The 14810-nt window shown below is 42.1% G+C and overlaps 1 long non-coding RNA gene across 1 annotated transcript; it reads right to left on the reverse strand.

Moving 5' to 3' along the window:
• Positions 1 to 373: 373 nt before the first annotated feature.
• On the reverse strand, positions 374 to 5068 carry LOC122464823. Its single transcript, XR_006289215.1, has 4 exons — positions 4704 to 5068; positions 4222 to 4313; positions 2963 to 3060; positions 374 to 568 (listed from the first exon to the last, which is right to left on the reverse strand). It is a non-coding gene; the product is annotated as an uncharacterized LOC122464823 (long non-coding RNA).
• Between the last annotated feature and the right edge of the window lie 9742 nt (positions 5069 to 14810).

A 14810-nucleotide genomic window follows, 5' to 3' on the forward strand; every position in this document is an offset into this window, starting at 1 on the left:
AGAAAAGAACAGTTCTTACATCTCTGAAAAGCAATGTTTTCCCTGCCCACTCACCAACTTGACACAGCCTTTCCTTGCTGTATCAGAGAGTGCTTTCAAGTTCCAGGTCTTTTGATGTTCAGGAGGTTTTCAGAGTTCATCATACCACACAGCTCCCACCCACCCTCTGCGTCCCACCTTATCCCCGAGTAGCTCTTTAAAGCTTGACGCACACAATTATGCTAACTAGCCTCCTTTCCCCAGTGCTAAACTTCCTGGGTCAACAGACAGATCTTCTATAGCCAGGCAACATCCATGGAGTGTCATAACTTAGTTTTACAATAAGCTTTCTCCATACTAAATATCATTTATTGATAAATACCAGTCTCTCTGATACAATATTAATATATCCTAACAACCAGTGTTTGCAGAAAAATAATAATAATCTCTACAATAGCCAGTTTTATTTTATGGCTGGTGCAGCTGTGTTACAGCTATTTCTGTCTTGTGTGTCTGTATTAAAGCTGTCATCTTTTTCCACCAAAAATGGCCATTATATATTCTAAACACCTCAAGATGGGGAGGAAGGCTGCAAAATATAAATGAAAGCAGTGATCAAATAGTTCATGTACACCAGTTGTTGCAGCTGAAGACACATTTGGGTGGTCAGTGTAATTATGAACATCCCTAGTTACAGTAATTACAGACTAAGGTCTGATCTACACAGGGAAATTGACTAGAAGAGCTCCCTAGATGGGCATTCTAGTCCACACCTTGCAATCCCCTGAACCAACATCCGCTTGCAGCTGGACTAGGCTGGCACTGAATGTGGTCTATTGTGATTCTGCCAAAAGCTCCTTCCTGCTAAAATCACTTTAGCATATCTGCAGGATTTAGTTCCCTTGCTTCCTTTCCTCCTATTGATTTTTAAATACTCTCTCACCTCTGTCAAGTATCAGGGGGTAGCCGTGTTAGTCTGTATCCACAAAAACAACAAGTCCGGTGGCACCTTAAAGACTAACAGATTTATTTGGGCATGAGCTTTTGTGGGCTAGAACCCACTTCATCGGCCTCCTGACATGGCTCTGTCTTCTGGTGTTCCTTCTGGCAGAGTGATAATGTTTATGTCCTCAGGTAAAAAAAACCCTCATATTTCAATGCACACCACAGGAAAATCTCTCTCAATAATAAACTTCATTAACAATCCAGATGATTTTTCTGGGCTCCTCCCAGGGCACAAATTACCCTCTTATACTCTGAAAAATGTTTGTCTCAACTGAATCCACACTGCAGAGTGCTGGAGCTTGTAGTTAGGATTATCAGCCTGCATTAATCTCTTCTAACAGCCCATAAGATCATATGCTTACAAGGTTAAAAAGAAGCTCTCTTTTTGGTTAATGAACTCTCCCTGGACAAAGATGTTTTGCCCAAATTACATCATTAATCTCCTTTTATGGTCCAATATTGCACCCAGTGTCTCCATTTCCTATGTAAAAATTGCACTTGACTTTCAGCCATCAACCTATATATTACACAAAATCATAGAATATCAGGGTGGGAAGGGACCTCAGGAGGTCATCTAGTCCAACCCCTTGCTCAAAGCAGGACCAATCCCCAACTAAATCATCCCAGCCAGGGCTTTGTCAAGCCAGGCCTTAAAAACCTCTAAGGAAGGAGATTCCACTACCTCCCTAGGTAACCCATTCCAGTGCTTCACCACTCTCCCAGTGAAAAAGTTTCCTAATTTCCAACCTAAAGCTCCCCCACTGCAACTTGAGACCATTACTCCTTGTTCTGTCATCTGCTACCACTGAGAACAGTCTAGATCCATCCTCTTTGGAACCCCCTCTCAAGTAGTTGAAAGCAGCTATCAAATCCCCCCTCATTCTTCTCTTCTTCAGACTAAATAATCCCAGTTCCCTCAGCCTCTCCTCATAAAACATGTGCTCCAGCCCCCTAATCATTTTTGTTGCCCTCCGCTGGACTCTTTCCAATTTTTCCACATCCTTTTTATAGTCTGGGGCCCAAAACTGGACACAGTACTCTTGATGAGGCCTCACCAGTGCCAAATAGAGGGGAATGATCACGTCCCTCGATCTGCTGGCAATACTCCTACTTATACAGCCCAAAATGTTGTTAGCCTTCTTGGCAACAAGGGCACACTGTTGACTCATATCCAGCTTCTCATCCACTGTAACCCCTAGGTCCTTTTCTGCAGAACTGCTGTCTAGCCACTCGGTCCCTAGTCTGTAGCAGTGCATGGGATTCTTCCATCCTAAGTGCATGACTCTGCACTTGTCCTTGTTGAACCTCATCAGATTTTTTTTGGCCCAATCTTCTAATTTGTCTAGGTCCCTTTGTATCCTATCCCTACCCTCCAGCGTATATACCACTCCTCCCAGTTTAGTGCCATCTGCAAACTTGCTGAGGGTGCAATCCACGCCATCCTCCAGATCATTAATGAAGATTTTGAACAAAACTGACTCCAGGACTAACCCTTTGGGCACTCAGCTTGATAATGGCTACCAATTAGACATGGAGCCATTGATCACTACCCTTTGAGCCCGATGATCTAGCCAGCTTTCTATCCACCTTATATTGTTTACTTATCACCTCCATTTTTCAAGCAAGCCAAATTACCATTACTGTTCAATACACAGCCTTGGCCAGTCTAACCAACAATACCCTGCCACAATCAAATCATGTATTACCTGCCATCAGAATGCTCCTTCGCAATATTAATTTGCATAGACTATACTATAGAGTCCATTAATTTTATTATTTCACAGGTGATTCTACCTGCATAATGGGACCATATGGTCAGTTCTATCCTGGGGGAATTGCAGTGACTCACGTTGCAGCAATCTAGTTAATATATTATAATTATAAATTTGTCTTAAAATAGAGTGATGCAAAATCTGACCTCACCTGAGATCTAGAGTAATGAGATTATATATTAATTCATAAAGTGATTATTACAGACCTCTTGTGCTTTCACATAATGGTAGAGGTTCCTGTTCATATAGATGTCTTGCAACTTCTTCGGTACTTGCTTTGAAGTATGAATACAATCCAGTATCTCTAAAATATATAAAATGGGCAATCTTCTAAAATGTCTTTTTCACAAAAATAATTAATTTGATGTACAGGAAACTGGTCTGATTACTGCTAGGTATTTAATTGAAGCATTCAGAAAGTCTTCCAAACTTCAGGATTCAGATGTATGGGACATGAAGGCAACATCTGCAAGAACCAAAGTACCAAAAATTGTCATCTTCCATAAGCATAAAAAGGTGTTTAGCTGCAGGGTTTAAACTCATATCTGTTTTCTGGATATTAGTCAAATTAACTATGTTTCTGCCGTCTAAAAGATTTCTAAATGCATTGCCAATCAGATATGCCCAAAACATGACTTGTTTGCTGATATATCCATCCAATCTTGTGATGTGGGCAGACCAGGTGCCACCTCATGCCAAGGCCCCTAAGCCTCAACTGAACACTCACAAATACGCAGCTGGAGCCAGTCTGGTTCACCTATGCACTAGTATAGTTAAAAGAGGTATTAGAATTATAAACATGTATTTAACGTTTAGATTTTATGGAATGCTTGTAAATTGCTGCATGCCTTAACCTCACTTATAATATCTGCATCCCATGTTATAGGGTAAATATTTAAGGTATTTCCAGTAGAGAGAGGGAGTGTTAGTACTATTACACAAGGCACTGGTGAGACCTCATCTGGAATACTGTGTGCAATTCTGGTCTCCCATGTTTAAGAAAGATGAATTCAAACTGGAACAGGTGCAGAGAAGGGCTACTAAGATGATCTGAGGAATAGAAAATCTACCTTATAAGAGGAGACTCAAAGAGTTTGGCTTGTTTAGCCTAACCAAAAGAAGGCTGAGGGGAGATATGATTGCCTTCTATACATACATCACAGGGATAAATGCCAGGGAGAGAGAGGAGTTATTTAAGTGAAGTGCCAATGTGGACACAACAAATGGCTATAAACTGTCCATCAACAAGTTCAGGCTTAAAATTAAGCAAAGGTTTCCAACCATCAGAGGAGTAAAGTTCTGGAACAGCCTTCCAAGGGGTCAAAAAAACTAACTGACTTCAAGACTGAGCTTGATAAGTTTATGGAGGGGTTGGTATGATGAGACCACCTACAACAGCATATAGCCAATCTCCAACAGCCAGTGATGGAACACTAGATGGGGAGGTGTGACGGTTCGGACTCACCACCACGGCGCCTCCCGCTGGCACGTCTGGGAATTAGCTCTGTCCGCTGCAGAGCGCCCTCTGCCGGTGGCATCCCGGCAGTCTCTCGCCGTCTGTTGGTGTCCAGACCCGCGTTGCTCCCTACTCAGCGACATCCGCTTCAGGACACTGCCCTCCCAGCAGTGCCCACTGCTCCGGTCTCACCCCCTTCTGGGGGGTTTGGTGTTATCAGCAGTGCATGATTTGCACCTGCTGTAGTGGCCAGCTGCAGCCTCTGACTCTAGCCCCTTGTCGCAGGGACCAGCCACAGCCTGGATCAGGCCACGCTCCTCTTCAGCCAGGTGTAGCACAAGGGGGAATGGGAGGACCCAGGCCCACCCATTACTCTGGGTCCTGACCCAGGGACCCGACCCAGGGACCCTCTAGCGGCAGCCCCTCTGCCCTCCTTCTCTCCCCTTACCCTGCTATTGTCCCTGGGCCACTTCCCCTTCAGCCCTATGCACCTGCCCAGCCTTTGGTAGCTCGGCCGGCAGCCTGGGGTTTTACTTGGCCAGAGCTCCCCAGCTCCTTCTGCCCTTCCCCAGCACTGCTCTGTCCAAGGTGCTATCTTTCAGCTCAGGAGCCAGTCCTCCTCCCTTGACCACCAGGGAGACACTGCCCTGCTCTTTGCTAGGCAGCCTTTATATAGGGCCTAGGCTGGCCCTGATTGGCTCTCCCCAAGCCTTCTCTAATTGGCTGCTGCGGGTCTGCGCAGTCTCTCTGGCCTGGTTCAGCCATTCTTCTAAGAGGCACCACCCCACCACAGAAGGGCTCTGAGATACTACAGAGAATTCTTTCCCAGGTGTCTGGCTGGTGGGTCTTGCCCACATGCTCAGGCTCTAACAGATTGCCATATTTGGAGTCAGGAAGGAATTTTCCCCCAGGTCAGATTGGCAGAGACCCTGGATTTTTTTTTTTTTTTTGCCTTCCTATGCAGCATGGGGCATGGGTCACTAGCATGTTTAAACTAGTGTAAGTGGTAAATTCTCTGTAACTTGAAGCCTTTAAACCATCATATGAGGACTTCAGTAACTCAGCCAGTGGTTAGAGGTCTATTACAGGACTGGGTGGGTGAGGTTCTGTGGCCTGCAATGTGTGTGAGACTACATAATCACGATGGTCCCTTCTGACCTTAAAGTCTATGAGGATCTAAATGTTTGAGCTGTAATTGCAAGTCACTTGTCAGGAAAGAAGCATTAACAAGTGTGAAATACTAGTTTGCCACACAAGGTATTATCTCCTGCCCAACAGAAGAAGGTCCAACAACACCAGACAAACCACTGTGGAACATCAGAGGACAAAAGACTTTGTTGAATGCTTCATACAGACCCCCAAATGAAGAGGAGAAATGCAACTGAATTCTACCCAGCATCTAAACTTGCATTTTGAAGCAGAAGCGGGGGAAGGAATAAAAGACTTGGACTCTGAGGAGCAAGAATTACTAAGCATAAGCAAAAAATCCCAAGTGTTTGGCCTGATTTAGCCCTAAGGGACATATAGAGCTTGCTTATTATAGAAACTTCCACTACTTTTTTGAAACCTAAGATTGAAACTCATTTGTGTGCATATACGTTTCCCTGCTTTAACCTTGTAAATAACACTCTTATTTCCTTTACCTTGTTAATAAATCTTTAGATAGTTTATTATAAGATTGGCTACAAGCATTGTTTTGGTGTGAGATCTAAGGTGCAATTGACCTGGGTTAAGTGACTGGTCCTTTGGGACTGGGAGTAACCTGAATATTGCCGTGATTGTTGAAGTAAGAGATCATCTATCACAAAGGTAAGCTTATGTGGTTGGCAAGATAGATCAGAGTACCCAAGAGGACTGTCTGTTACTCCACATTAAGGCAGTTATAGCACTTGAGGAGTTCACACTTACTAGGTCAATCTAAGTATAGAACTCACAACCAATGTAGGGCAGCTTCTTAATTGTCTGTGCTGAGGCTGGTACTCACTCTCTTGAGCCACTGCGAGACAGCTTGACAAGAACCATCCAACCAATTCACTTTGTTGCCCCCTCACTCTCCTGAACTTAATCATTAAAGTACTCCTTACCTAATTGCATTTTGTACAAAAGCAAAAAGAAAACCAAAGGGAAAAAGAAACTGCTCCATTTCAAAAGTAAAGGGCACTTTTAAAACCTATTGCCCCCTGTGATAAGAACTCTGCCTTTTTGCTTTCCTCGGGCAGCACCTCATAATTTCATTGCAATACATGTTAAGAATTTCTAATGGGGATGAATTAACAGATGTTTATTTCTAAATCTTCCATTTTTCACCTAGCCTTAGGGAATTTTTTTAAACATTTGTTACTTAGCAGGGATGGTTAAGAAAACAAACAAACATCTTGTTCAATTAGCATATATCTCGACTCCTTCATACAAGGAATTAATTAGTAGGTCTTTGCTAAAAACACAGTGCAGGGCTAAATCACTCATCACTCATTCAGCTCATGTGTGCTCAAGGGTCTATTGAAAAACTTTGATTTCTGTATTATCCAGCAACAAGTTGTTCCTAGTTTGCCTAATTGGCATAATCCCCCATTTAAGTGTACCCACTATAAGTATTTGAACCAAAAGAAATGCTGTAGGAACTGACCAGAAAGCAAATCCAGCTTTAGATATAGGCATTGTAGCCAAATGCATAGGGCCCTGGTTCCTGGAATCACACAATGATGCCAAACTCTCAGCTTTTAAGAAAAATCTTAAAAACACGACCCAGATGTAACCAATGCAGCAACTCTGCCTGAAGGCAGCTTGAAACAACACCTCTGAGAGGTTTGAGATGCCCTATACGTCTCAATGGGTTTTTGTCTACGCAACTCACTGCTGTGGGGGACTCCTACAGACATCAACCCAGCAGAGAACTCTGTGCTCGTGGGGCTCTTACTGACAAGAAGACTGGTGTCCATATAAATCCTTTATTATGAACAGGAACTATGTACAAAAATGAAGTAACAAAACTTGCTACCATTCTGCATAGCTATTACCTATGACTGCCCTGTCCTGGGCTTCTTTGTTTCTGACCCAGCAGGAAGTGTCCCTAGAAACCAAAGACTACATGAAGAGTGTACAGGAAGTGTGGCAACTCTACACTTCCTTCAGGACTTACTCTGTAGCACATCTAACCTTTTTTAGATCTCCTTTTAAAATTTCCTGACTGAACTAAAACTCTATTAAATTAAACTAACAAACTATAACAAATACAATAACTGACTTACTCTTCAGGTTGCTTAAACACAATTCTGTCATGTCTCAATCAGTGTCCTAGGGTATTTCTTACCATCTTCCCGATCTGCTGTATTGCAAATAATTTTTAGTCAAATCCTTGTTTGCAACATACAATTCAGTCTCATGTTCAATAACAGGTCAGTTTGTAAATTGTTTTCAACTCATACCTCTTCTCTCACTTCACTCTTCTTGGACAAGCTGTCAGGTATCTTGAGCCAGATACTTACAATTCCTTTGTAAGATTATGCCACCTTCTGTGACCACTGAGTATGAGTGTAATGACTCTTCCTTGGTCACTGTAGCTTTGACTGGCCAGTGCCCATCTTGCCAGATTATTATTGAGTCTTTGTTTTTTTTAACTGTGGAACAAGTCTTGCTCCTTTATTATAATATTTTGTCTAACTTTATTTTCCCAGTTTTTCCTCACTATCACAACTCCTTAGTTACCCTTTGGTTTTCTCCCGTACCTGGTATTTATACATCTGATGTAGGGAAGTTCAGCAGTTGACTTTCCATACTGCAGTGGTGTAGCTCTATAGTTGAGTAGTGATAAATAGGGATCTTCTCTTGCATCCATTCCTTTTCTGAGCAAGTTCTTCACTATACATACTCCACATTCAGCTAATCCATTGATTTGAGGATATCTGGGAATAGATGTTGCATGATGAAAGTCATACATTTTAGCAGAGTGCAGGAATTCACTATTCTTGAACTATGCCCTGTTGTCAGTGATTACTGTTCTTGGAATTCCATGACTTGCAAATACAGATTTAATGTGCCTGACTACAGTTGCTGCTGTGGTGTCTTCAACAGTAACTACTTCTGGGAAATTGGTAAAATTGTCCATTATAACCAGGTGATCATGTCTTCCCAAACTGAAGATGTCAGTTTCCACTTTCTCCCACAGACTTGCAAGCTGTTCATGCAATATCATTGACCCTTTCTGCTGGGAATCTCTGTGCTTCTAACGTTTTCCACACCTGCGCACCATTTCTTTGATGTCACTATACATCTGTGGCCGGAATAAAACTCCGTTAGCTCTCCTCTTTGATTTCGTTGCTCCCCAGTGCCCTTCGTGTATTTGTCCCAGTATTTTCCTTCTCATCACTGAGGGAGCAACACTCTGTGTCTCCCTTAAGAGCACTCCTGAGATCTCTAAAAGTGTTGATTTTACCCCTCCTTTACTTTTTACATCTGTCACTGTTTGAAGCCTTTCCCCTTAGCTGTTTCTGTCTCCAATTCATCCCATATGCCAGGAGTTACAGCATTTGGCACTTTTATCATGCTCTCATGTATCTTTATTGTTTGTTCCAGATCATCAGGCTGGGCACTGTCAGGTGGGACATATATGATCTTGAAAGTATGTCTGCCATTACTAAGTGGCACCCAGGTTGGAACTTCAGGGTAGCACCACACTTCTGTATTTTCAAAAGTAGTTGCTATATCCTAAGCCCTGGGATGCAGCTTTTGGCAAATGTTGTGTTGAAAGTGCAGCTCTTGGAGCTCTCAGTGTTCTCAGTGTTCAAAATCCAGCTGTTACATCTAATTTGCTGAAAAATTTGGTTTCTACTGTCACAAACAACAGTTCACTCTAGTGTGCATATAAAAGTGTCTTCATAGATATTAAGGTCAGAAAGGACCATTTTGATCATCGAGTCTGACGTCCTGCACAACGCAGGCCACAGAATCTCACCCACCCACTCCTGAGAAAAACCTCTCACCTATGTCTGAGCTACTGAAGTCCTCAAATCATGGTTTAAAGATTTCAAGGAGCAGAGAATCCTCCAGCAAGTGACCCGTGCCGCATGCTACAGAGGAAGGCGAAAAACCTCCAGGGCCTCTTCCAATCTGCCCTGGAGGAAAATTCCTTCCCGACCCCAAATATGGCGATCAGCTGAACCCTGAGCATATGGGCAAGATTCACCAGTCCTATTATGTTTTTGTTCAGCTCCTTTGGGTCCATTCACAGCTGTAGTCAGGGCCATCCTTAGGCATATGCAGAATACGGGGCTGCATAAGGCACCTGAAAATTTGGGGCACCACGGGGTCTTAGTGTCCACCCTTCCACTTCTTCCCATCCCTGTTCTGACCCTTCCTGCACGCTCCCACAGCTGGCTTGGTCACAGCTTGGTGACTCTTACTCTGGAGGGGGTCTAGTAACTTAAAAGTGAAAAAGCCTTCCAGCCTGCCAGACCTATTAGCGCAACATTGAAACTGTTAAAGAGCCATTCAAGTGGTAAAGAAGCCATTTAACAGGCATTCGCCAACCCCTAGGGTATGTACTATCAGTTTCTGAATTTACTGACAAAAACAGTTGTGCATTACTGTAATATTTACTCAGAACATGTTAGTCTACAGGACCTTAGTTTGACACATTTTTAAAGCAAATTTTATTAGTGAGTTGGTGAAGATTATAAAATCACATCTCTAAAAAAATCCTTGCATAGATTTTTAGATGCACAATCATCTTTAGCCTTAAATGCTTGGATCTTCAGACATATAGTTTTTTAAATAAATCCTTAAGAAGGCCACCCTTATCTAAAATACACATTTTAATTTTAATTACTATAGTAAAAAAAACTTGATACCAAAGTCTTCCTGTCCTTTCTGTCTATCCCTTTCTCCCTTCACACCCTCCCCTCCCACCCCCAGTTGAAGAGAGCCCTTAAAGGGATAACACCCCTTTCCTTCTAGATAGCTGTACAAAGAGTTTCCTTTTCTTTACTGCTGACTATCTGATGAACTAGTTTTAAGAGAACCTTCCAGCAAAATCAGTACCTTAGTAAGATATAAAATCTTTTCTTATGCCTAAAATCTTTGGAAACATATTTTTTAAAGTTGGTGAAATTTCATAAACACGTCTATTGTTATGGAGATCACACAAAGTAAATTAGTGCTTGCTTTTAGAAAAAAGAAACAATGAACATTGTTATGAACACACTAAACCTCTGTGACTGATTAATTTAAAATAATGTCTTTGTCTCAGTGAATTAAATATGTAGTAATCTGGAATGATTACTTTATGAAGGCTTAAGAGTACATTTAAAATATAAAATCAGCTTAGAAATACTGATTAAGAAAATGTAAAACAGAGAAGAACTGCATCATGTATTCCATAATATTTAATGTTGTATTCAGCAAGACAGCTGACTCACCCTACTACAAAGTTTTTGCAAATAAATCTCTGAAAAACTTCAGGGCATATCAAAAAACCTGTGACTGACATTTTTTATTCCCAAGTTTAGTGCTTTTAATTAGGTACCTTCTGCGTGTCTATTCTGTGTGAGGGAGAGGGTACAGGGGTCTCTGCGAGGAACTGTGACTCTTTGCCACCATGAGACGGGCCGGGCACCTTGCTATCCTTTGCTACCTTGTCCCTCCCCCGGGCTGCCATCGGGCATAGGGGCACCAGTTTAATAATACTGCGTAGGGCCCCATAAATCGTAAAGATGGCCCTGGCTGTAGTGCCCCTCCTTTTTTCTCTACAATTACTAAGGAGTGAACCCAATCTGTTGGTTCTTCTATTCTCCCAACAATACCATTTGCTGTCATGTTTTGCAGGTCTTCTTCTAGTCTCTTTCTTAATACTTGTGGAACTTGTGGGGTAGCATGCACCACAGGTTCTGCATCTTCTCTTAACCATATCTTGTTTGTTACTTGTATGCAAGTGACCCGCTTCCTATGAATATATCTTCATATGATGCTGTTAATACTTTCATAGTTGGTTCTAAGTTGTCTTCTGTCTGCTGATGGTATACATCCTCATAATGAGACCAAGCACCTCACTCACCAAGACTGGTTGCTTTCATCTGTGAACCACCACAAAGTCTTGCTTTATATTTTCCCATTTTGTATTTAAGTGTCAGTGTGCACTCTCCCAACACAAGAATTGTTTCTCCATTGTAGTCTTTCACAGACGCTTTTGACTCTTCCACTTTTCTGTGATCCTTTCTATTTCAGTTTGTTATTACATTTACTTATGCCCCAGTATCTATCTTGTGCCATTTGTACATGTTTGAATTAGCCAGAACTAACGAAAATACTGATTCAAAGTTAAATGCACATGACAGGAAAGAACCAACTGAAAAATAAAATAATCCTTTACCAGATCAGAAGGTGACTCTAGTGTGTGATTAAGTGGAAGCAGCCCATTCTTCTGAAAAGAAACCTGAAACAGAACAAATGGAGCCTCTTGGATTTCAGCCTTACACAGGTGGGACAGAGGCACTGGCGTCTGTTAATAATTTATATTTCATCGTAAGGAAAAATTGAGCGATTTCAAAGCAGGCAAAGTCATGCTACATCTGTGATTAGCAAATATGGAAACTGGATACATTCACTTTGAGGGTGTGGTCCGTCTAACACCTCGACCCAAGAACAAGGAGCATGAAAACCAAAAGTCAATCACCTTGACTGGTGAGGAGTATCTAAGGAAGAGGAGAACAAGTAGGCCTTTGAAATTCTGTATTCGGAGACAGGAAGACTGGGGAAACACCCAGAGGTGATAAGGGGACTGTAGTCCTTGTGTGGAGGACAACTTCACATAATAAACAGGTTGAGTGAGGGACAGGAGAAAGAGCAGCAGAGAAAGACTTTGTCAGGGCAGATCAGGAAATGATCAGGAGGAACTGATTTCTAGGAATGTAAGATTTTTGTTTCTTTTCTCTATAACTAAACTAACCAGAACTTGTTTCTTTTGTGTTACAACCATTTTTTCTATATTTTCAATAAATCTTGTGTATAAAATGTGTACGGTCATATGGGTAGCTTCACACAGATGGCTCAAGCTGACTAACTACAAAGGAGAGCTGCTGAAGGGCAAGGCATTTCTGAAGCTTATTTCCCACAATTCCTGGTCCTGGTCTTGGTCAGAGGGGGCATAGACAGAGGTGTCCGTTCCCATTAAGGTGAATCACAAAGGGCTACAGCAGGTGAACACCAGGAAAAAGCCCAAAGATCAAGAAAGAGATATGAGTTGGTGAGGGTTCAGGTGACAACAAGTTTTCAGTCTCATGCCACGAATTCATGATGCTGAAGAGCTGGAGAAAGTGAGATTTATGGTGCAGAAACCATGTGCAACAGTAGTATGTCATGATGATCCACTTGACAGATAAGCAGAAGATACCGGAAGGGACTGTAGCCATTGACAACAAGTACCTAGAAGAGAATTCAGAGTATTTACAGTAAATCTCTCTGTTACACTGAATTATTATTACAGTAGTGCCTAAGTACTACAAAAAGGGATTAAGACCCTATTGTGCCAGTCACTGTACAAACAAATGACACAAAGAAAAATCTCTGCCATAGCAAGCTCATAATCATGGATTTAGAAAATATATACTAGGTGGATAAATAGATGAAGGAGGAAGAGGTGGGAGGACAAGTTAACAGCAGAGAGTCACACTGTTGTCGGTACTCAATGCCAGACTGTCGTGATTTGTAGGCATCACTGCAAAATTAGAAGGAAATTATAGTGGCCTACAAGGAATAATTAAACATCAGTACCATGCAGCTGTTTCTACAGTAGAATCTGACTCTAAAATCTCCTTTGCATCACCAGAGGAGCAAGCCTGAAAGGAAGCCCACATTGTTAACAGCAGAAACCATATTTTCCCAGGATTCTCTGAGGTGCATGTAAGAGGAGAGAGAAAAGCATCTTCACTTTCCTGCTGCTTTAAAGAACAGACATCAGAGAGAGAGGTTCCCAACAAGGGCAAAGATAGGGAAGGGAAAAGAAATAGATCTAAAAGGTGAAGATAGCTAGGTACAATCTGATCTCTGAGGAATGAATGTGATGTGTTGTTATTTTTCCGCTAAACTGGTCTGCAGCCAAGACCTAGAGGAGATTCATATGGAATAGGTATTTTCTGATTTTCAAAGCCCATTTTATGCTTTTTTGTGAGACTTTCTCAAGTAGTGACTTACAAGAAAGTTTGGATGGTTACATTTATTAAGTCATTATTGTCCTTTTCTCAAAGGAGTCATTTGTTTCCTAGTACTTCAGAGGCCACAAAAAATGCCTAATTAATTATCTCTAGGAAATGTTAATTCGCAACAAGCGTTTCTATAGAGAGAAATAAAATATTTTAATATTGTTTTTAAGGAAATGGAAATGAACGAGATCACAAGTGGACTTCATGCATCTCCTGCTCTTTCCTTTCTCTGGAAGAGAATGCTTTGCTTGGGATAAGTATGTATTGATTTTTTTTAGAGATAATGCTGCACAAACACCTCCCCTGCCTTTAAAATTGTATCACTTCTCTATGGAAACTACAGCAATGCATTTATTGAAAATTAATACTGAGAAAGTTTTTATATTGTCATTCTTCAGCTGAGTGATAGCAGATTTTGGGGCCTTGCAGGTTGATTTCCCATTGGAGGAGAAATTAGTGACATGGAGGCTAGCTATTTTCTTGGTATTCCTTGTTTATTTATACAAATGTCCTGAACAGAGGTAGTCACAAATAGCACGCATGCAAACACCACATTCAGAAATCTCAGCCAAAAAAAATAATGCCTGGTTTCCAGGAAACAGCTCTTGGCAGAATTGGCTATAGTTAGAGATATGGTGGAGCGCAAACTCTCCTACTGTTTGCAACAGCTTCTACAAAGAACATTCATCACAAAATTAACAATAATACAGCGTTTCATAAAATCTGTCCACAGCTTTCAAATAAGAAAAACAGTGATTAAGACTATGCATAATTAGAGTGACCATATTTCCCAAAGGGAAAATGGGACACCATGTGGGGCTAGCCCGTGCCCCGCTCCCCCGCCCAGCTGCTTGTCCGAGCCTCTCCCCCTCCCCCACGTGGGGCTGGCCCAAGCCCCATCCCCATGCAGGCCTGGCCCCTGCACCAGGCTGGGGCTGGTGTTGCTGCTCCCTCGAACCCTACCTGTCCCCCACCCCGGCTCTGCCTCCCCCGTTGTGCAGGGCTGGCATTGCTGCTTTCCCCCTGCACGTTCCTCTGCACCCTGCCTTTTTGACAAAAGTCAGCATTTGTCCCATTTGCTCTTGCCAACTGATCAAGTTGGCAAGAAAAAAATGGGACAAATGTCCACTTTTGGCAAAAAAAGTAGGGACAGCCAGGACAGTGGTTAAGAAGGGGACTGTCCCGGCCAGAATGGGACATATGGTCACCCTATGCATAATAGTGTCATTTCCCACCATAACAATAAATTTTTAGCTGGCTTTTCATGCCATTTAGGAGCTGGAAACAAGGAGGAGAGCCAACACCATATGATTAGTGAGTGCACCACAGATAACCTGTTAAGTCCTGCACCAGTAAGTACCACAGTGGGCCTACTATAATGCAATAATGGAGGTGGATTTTATTACA

The sequence above is a fragment of the Chelonia mydas genome, chromosome 3, assembly GCF_015237465.2.
Source record: "Chelonia mydas isolate rCheMyd1 chromosome 3, rCheMyd1.pri.v2, whole genome shotgun sequence".
In the NCBI taxonomy this organism is placed as follows: Eukaryota; Metazoa; Chordata; order Testudines; family Cheloniidae; genus Chelonia; species Chelonia mydas.